The following is a 7,220-nucleotide window of genomic DNA, read 5'->3' as shown; positions in this document are numbered from 1 at the left end:
GACATTTAGCAAACAAACAGACGTTTTGAAAGATACAGATAATGGTGGTATTAAATTAATATCAATTTAGTTTTCAAGGAAAGGAATCATAAGAGCTTTTTAGTTTTGGCTTAGAGGGATGAAAATAATTTCGACATTTTAAAAAGTTTTATATCATATGTATCACTTAAGAAATGTTTATTTTATTGGCAACAGAACAGATGTAGGTCTCAACCAAAAAGGCTATTCACACACACAAAAAAAAAGGCTATTTGCTACAGTTTTTAGTACTTCGTGAACAGCAGGTTGGATTCCCTAGAGAATGCAGGCTGAATTCTATATAAAGTATTGATTTATTAGTTTAATATGCTTTTTAATTATAAATATAAAGGGAAAATTTTTAAAAACCAAGAGGTTATAGAATTTTTAATAGGACATTTAGGATTTATTAAAATTGGCGAGTCAGCAAATTGCAGTAGAAATGGACTTGGAAGCAAAATGTTTCTCATTGTGTAGCCTTGGGCAAAAATCCTTTAAGGCTCAATATTCTCATCTGTCAGCTAGTGGAAGACCAAATCTGTTTCTGCCTACGTGCCATATTATTTTAAGAACCAAATGATATCATAGAGATAAAAGTGATGTGTAAAGGGATCTCGAAAGCACTGGACTAGGAGCCGAAGGACCTGAGTGTTACTTCCCAATCGGCCATGTGGCATTGTATACTAGGCTGTTTCAGCCCTCAAAACTTTAGTTCTAGCCTCTGCAAAATAGAAATAATTAAACATTCCTTTTGAACTTCACAAGACATCTTCTTTGCAAGTATTTACAGATAAGAAAATTATATACATGAGACCATTTTGGTGTATGAAAGGGATAGCTCACTCTCAAGAAGTTATATTGATTATAGATACAGGAAATAAACTGTCGGTTATGGGGGGGGCAAAACAGATGAGGAGTAAGAGGTATAAAATTCCAGTTATAAAATAAGTAATTCCTTGGGATGTAATATACAGCATAGGGAATGTAGTCAGTAATACTGTAATAATTTTGCTTGGTGACAGGTGGCACCTAGACTTATCAGGAGCATCATTTTGTACTGTATAAAAACATCAAATCACTGTGATAAACACCTGAAGCTAATAGGATATTGTATGCCAATTATACGTCACTAAAAATAGAGATGTCCAAAGAAATCTAAATATTTCTGAGTAAACGATATGATAATGTGTTATAGAGTTGTTCTCCCAGATATATAAATAATTTCATGATTCTTAGACTTCTATGTAAAGCCACAAATTTGGATTAATTGCCAAAGGAGCTTAAACTGTAAAGGAAATATACTTCTTGAAAGGGAACCATTAGGTATATGCCTAAAACTAACAGAGGAGAGACCTATAGCCAAGCCAAAAGAGGAAAGCTTTGTGCAGAAACATCCAGGAAGTCAGGAGTTGTACAGTAACCATACTGAGACACTGAAGAGGACGCCGCACCTACTCCATGAAGGATAGACTCTGTCTTCCATGTGTGCTCAAAAATAGCTGAAAGGGTCATAAAATATCCCAGAGATGAGAACTATCAAACAGCTGGCTGATTCATCTCTTTGCACGGAATTTGGGATTTATAACACTTCATTGTATTAAGAGCATAAAAGTAGAAGACCATATTTTTTAGGTATTTACTATCCGATTGAAAAGCTTTGCCTTGTAAAGATTAGAAGACTGATATTCATTCTTAGAACACAGTTCCACCAAATCAAACACACATGCTCAGATGGACCAGGTACCTCCTTTCTGATACAAATTTAAAAAGAAAAGAAGATGTATTCTATTCAGCTGGGTTAGAATCCAAAAGTTCTTATAATTTCTCATTACTTGTACTTTCCATTGTTAAATCCAGAAATGTTGACCTGCTGTTGAGAATTTTCCAGAAACCACCCTGAAGACTATCATACTGTTTCTGGCAAATTACGATTATTTATCCCTCTCTTTCTGCAGTTAATGAAAAACTAGATGTTTGTGAGCAATGATTAAAATTTTAATTTCTCAAACAAGTAGCAGAGCGACTCTTAGCAAGTCCGCAGCATGAAATCCCTATGTCTTCATAAAATAGGATTTTGAATACAATCACCAAATCACCAAACAGAAACAAAATAGTAAAATAGTATTTAAGTTTTTTTTAAGAATACTAAGAAATAACCCAACTGCCATAACTGTAAAGGTGAACAATAAATCATTAAAATACATTCACACGAGTTAGAGGACTCCTTAAAATCCCTACCATCCATTCCTTATCTTTGGAATCACTCAGACCTTAGTTTAAATCTGCTATTTACGTGTTATAGGAACTTAAGCTACTTCAAGTTACAGTGCACTTGTTAAGAATATCTACTTTAGGGGCATCTGAGTGGCTCAGTCAGTTAAGCATCTGCCTTTGGCTTGGGACACGATCACGGGGTCCTGGGATGGAGCCCCATGCTGGGCTCCCTGCTCAACAGGGAGTCTGCTTCTCCCTCTGCCCCTCCCGCTCTCCCCCTCTTCCCGTTTGTGTGCTCTCTCTCAAAGAAATAAAATCTTAAAAAAAAAAAAAGAATATCTACTTTACATGATTATGGTGAAGATCAATATGTGTAAAGCTCCTACCTTAATTCTTGTTACATACTAAAGAAGTTTTGTTTTATTGGTCCATAACCATAAGAAATAGAGGAAAATTATTCTACTTTTCACAAACTGAAACTCTTAAGAACTATATTCTAGTACCCACTTTAACAAAATCATTGTAATAACCTGGGCAACATTTTATAATTGCATACCAATTTATCAATTAATAATACTTTATAAATATTTCATTCAATATTAATCCATAGCAATAGTTAATCCATATCCTTTTAGAGAGGAGAAATTTGAGATTCAGAGAAATTAAGGGATTTTTAAATAATTTTTAGTGTAGTAGACATACTTCGGTTGCCTAGGATTTTTCTTTGTCTTGAAAAATGTCCTGCCCTCCAGGGGCGCCTGGGTAGCTCAATGGGTTAAGTGCCCTACTCTTGATTTCCACTCAGGTAATGATCTCAGGGTCTAAGATCCAGCTCCATGTCGGGCACTGAGCTCCGAGCAGAGTCCACTGGAGAGTCTCTCCCTCTGCCCCTCCCCGTACTCATGCGCGTGTTCTCTCTTGCATGAGTACACACTGTCTCTCACGGTAATTAATTCTTGGAAAAAAAAAAAAAAAAAAAGTCCTGCCCTCCACTTCTTGTACAGGGTTCCTCTGAGAATTTCCAAGACTTACATAAATCCATGCTCCTGGCTACAGATGATTGGTCCAATAGTGGGAACAAGATTCAAGTGGAGCCATTAGTAACAACCCACATTCTCAGTGGCCGTAAGTGACTGGTCACAGGATGGACATCTGACTCAATCTGAGCCGAAGGGCTCTCTCGCAGGACTCTTTGGACGTAAGCCAAGAAAGCTTCTCTCTGATGACAAGGCTTCAATATGTTTAGCTCTGGAGCTTAGGCATCCATGACTTGAACAGAATGGGGAATTTTATTCTGAGCCAGAAAAAAAAGAATACAAAAATAAAAGTGAAGAGGAAAAAGGGTGAGAGAGTCCCTGTCCCATTTATTCGTGAGGTAAAAGTTCTTCATACTTTGTCCTTGGTTTTTACAGAGTACACCAGTGTTTTTATAATATATTCTGTTTTGACTAAAGCCAGTTTGTGTGATTTCTACAACTTGGACTGAAAGAGGCTAAAATGGGGTTTTCTTATACTAAATTTGCTGCTTGTTTTTACTAGACAGACCACTAATAACATCACAGTTCTCCAAATACATCCTTTTGCCATTTTTATGCACGTAATATTTGGTCCTAAGTAGGACAGAGCTGTAAAGGGTCATAATCAAATTCTATCCATGTACTAAAAGGATTACAATATATAAGAAAATGATACAGAACAAGAGACAGATCATGTCCCAAAACTGCTTCAATACACCGAGTACACACTATAACCCAGCTAATGAATATCAGATTCCTTTAACTCGCCCCGCTCATAACCCCATCCCACCCCACGGTCTGCTTGTCGCTGCTGCTGCTGCTTCGAACCCCCAAACGCTGGCCTACACCCTTGACAGCTCTTCGCTGAGTGTCCTTAGGTCTCAGCATGGAGGTCATTTATTTCAGAATCTTTCTCTTAATCTCCAAGTCTGGGTTTTGTGTATCTCCTCCATGCTCTCTGAGCATCTGTATTAAACCTATCATAAATCGTACCCCTTTGCAGTGGAATTTCCTGATAAAAATCTACCAATATAATAGAATCCCAAGAGGGCAAAAATTATTCTGCTCAATGCTGTATCTTCAGTGGCTAGGATTGTGTTTAACATACTGTGGATACTCCACAAATATTTATAACAGTCACTCTGAATAAATTTCCTTGGGAATTTTTATAAATTTTATATTGTCCCCTCTTTCAAATGCATCACCGATGAGGCACCTCACTTACTAATGAAAGTATTTGAACTACTCAGTTGTATTGGGATGAACATTAAACTGAAACTACTCAAATCTAATATGCCTGAAGTCCCCTTATGAGATCCCATAAATAGTATTAAAGGCAAATTTAAATGGGTACTGAAATAGGAATGGCCTTCAAAGCATGTCCAGATAATTTATTTATATTGATAATGGAGAATGATAATATCTATATTCCATCAAAGTACAATAAGAGAGCCAAATTTCATCCCCTAGGAAAGAAATTTACAACAGATTAAAACTGAAAATTGTAAAGTGGTTCTCATCTAACTGGCCATTGACTCCCAGATTTTGGCAATACCATTGTGGCCTAAGTACTCTAAAACCAAAATGTTTTGCTTATATGAGTGGACATAACTATGCAACAAAATCTTCCTCAGACTATATTAGAAATGGCAGTGATGAAATAAAAGAAAAAAAACTCAGTTAAAGAAATATGTATGCTACTCAAATTCCACCAGCAATTTAAATGGTATGAAGCAAATGATCCCCTCGCTGGGTGACATCAATCCGACATAAACAATAGCACCAGGAGAGTAACATACCTAAATATACTCCTGTCACAAGGACTTAGGTTGAAGAGAGGCAGAGAGGAAGCCCAATGTTTTAGTTTCCATCAACTATTTGATGCAGTGTTTTCATCCTATTGCTGATTTTGGCCCTTATGAACACTTTTTTTTTTTTTTTAAGATCTCTAGAAATAGCACATCTTAAAATACAAGGGCACTACGCATTCTAGGCCAGGAGAATGGCAGTGCCTAGTAATGTGGTATACCCAAGATCATGCCTGATATACACTATGTGCCTAATAAATACCTGTTGAATGAATGAATGGACTAAACAGTTTATTTGTATACTTTAAATTAATGTTTTCCATGTTTTTAAATTTTTTAATTGTTAACAAGAACAACAAAAAACCTTGGGCAGTATATGACCACAAAGCAGTCTATTTATAAGCAGAATGGACAACTGTTAACAAGTCTTGAGGTTAATGTACCTCTTTTTCAAAATATGCCTACTGTGTCTCTTATTAGCATTTACCTTACTTGTTTACAGAAGAGCACTAGTCAAATCCAAATGTTTTCTTTGGATCAAGTATTTGAATACAAATATATGTACAATCCTTAACATGAGAAGAAGCCAATTTATACATTTTCTCCAGAAAAGATCAAGAAAAAAACAGAAAAGTGACAAATAAATTAGGGATAACTATGGAGCCCTAAATTCAGAATGGGATATAATAATCATTATTAATATTATGCCAATAGCTTAATGATCAAAATAAAATGGACAATTTCCTGCAAATATACTTAGTATAACTCCCTCAAAAGGAAATAGAAAACATAAGTAGTCCTTAATTTGCTAAATAAATTGTATTAGTAGTTAAAAATCCACCCAGGTAGTCCAAAGCATCACAGACTGTATTACAGATTAATTCTACTAAATATTAAAGGAAAAGATTGTTGTAGACTTCACAAACTCTACCAGAGAAAGAAGAAACATGCTAGTAACATTTGAGGATAGTATAACCTTAATACCAGTATCATAGTATGAAAAGGAAGCTTTACACTAAATTCACTTATGAACAGGCTTGAAACAGAAAGGGGTAATGCATGTTGGATTTGTTCTATGAATACAAGAAAAATTTAACAACAGAAAATGTTATTCATCATGGTAACAGATTAAAGAACATTAAGATAATCAGATGGGTAGGAAGTGAATTCAGTCAATTCTATACCAATTAATGATAAAACTTTTATAAAAATCAAGAATAAATGAGAACTTCATTACCTAATGAAGAGGATATACATAAAACCTACAATAAATATTATGCTTAATAATGAACCTCTAAAAGCCTTCCCTTTAAATCCAAGAATGAATAATTTCCTGCCATCATCACTTTTAATCCGCATGGCCTTGAGGCCTAAGCCATCACAGTAAGAAAATGGTTTAAAGGTATAAAGATTGAATATGAAGAAACTAAACAATTATTATCCACATAATACATAATTATTTACATAGACATCTGCAAAAGAGAACATAGGCAATGTGTGAGAATTTTAAAAATATATCAAGGTTGACGAACATAACGTAGATTTAAAAAAGATTAACCTTCTTTCTATCTGCTAGCAACACTAGAAAATGAAATTTTAAAAGTAGCATTCTAAATAACCAAAAGATGAGAGAAATAAATTTAAGAGCTCTCTCTAGATAATAGTATAAGACCTTCCAGCAAGAATTAAAAAATACCTGGATAAGTGGAGGGATGTACTAAAATGCAGTGTTCAACTAGGCTGTGGCTATATATTAAAATCACGTGAGAAGTTTTTTTTTAAGTGCTAACACCTGGGCTCCACTTTCAGAAAGTATGATTTAACTGGTCTGGCATGCAGACTGGGTTCTGGGAGTTTACAAATCTCCCCAAGTGATCCCAACGTGCAGGCAAGTTTAAGAAGCAATGATTTAGTGGATGCTGTGGTACCCACCCAGATCTCCACTACAGGACAGAAACACCTGTTCTCCCAGCCGCTAAAAGTATTGACCACTGATAGTTCTCAGATGACTCCTCTGTCCTGGAATATCCCTCACGTCCTTTGGCTGAAGACACTAGAATTGAAGCCCCCTATACACCACTCCATGGACACTTCTCTCTATTCCTTGCTCCAAAGATAACCATTAACTTGGATTAGGTGTTTTGCATTGCTAGGCATTTCTTTA

Source organism: Ursus arctos, unplaced genomic scaffold, assembly GCF_023065955.2.
Source record: "Ursus arctos isolate Adak ecotype North America unplaced genomic scaffold, UrsArc2.0 scaffold_6, whole genome shotgun sequence".
Classification (NCBI taxonomy): Eukaryota; Metazoa; Chordata; class Mammalia; order Carnivora; family Ursidae; genus Ursus; species Ursus arctos.
Note: the sequence above shows the minus strand (reverse complement) of the source record.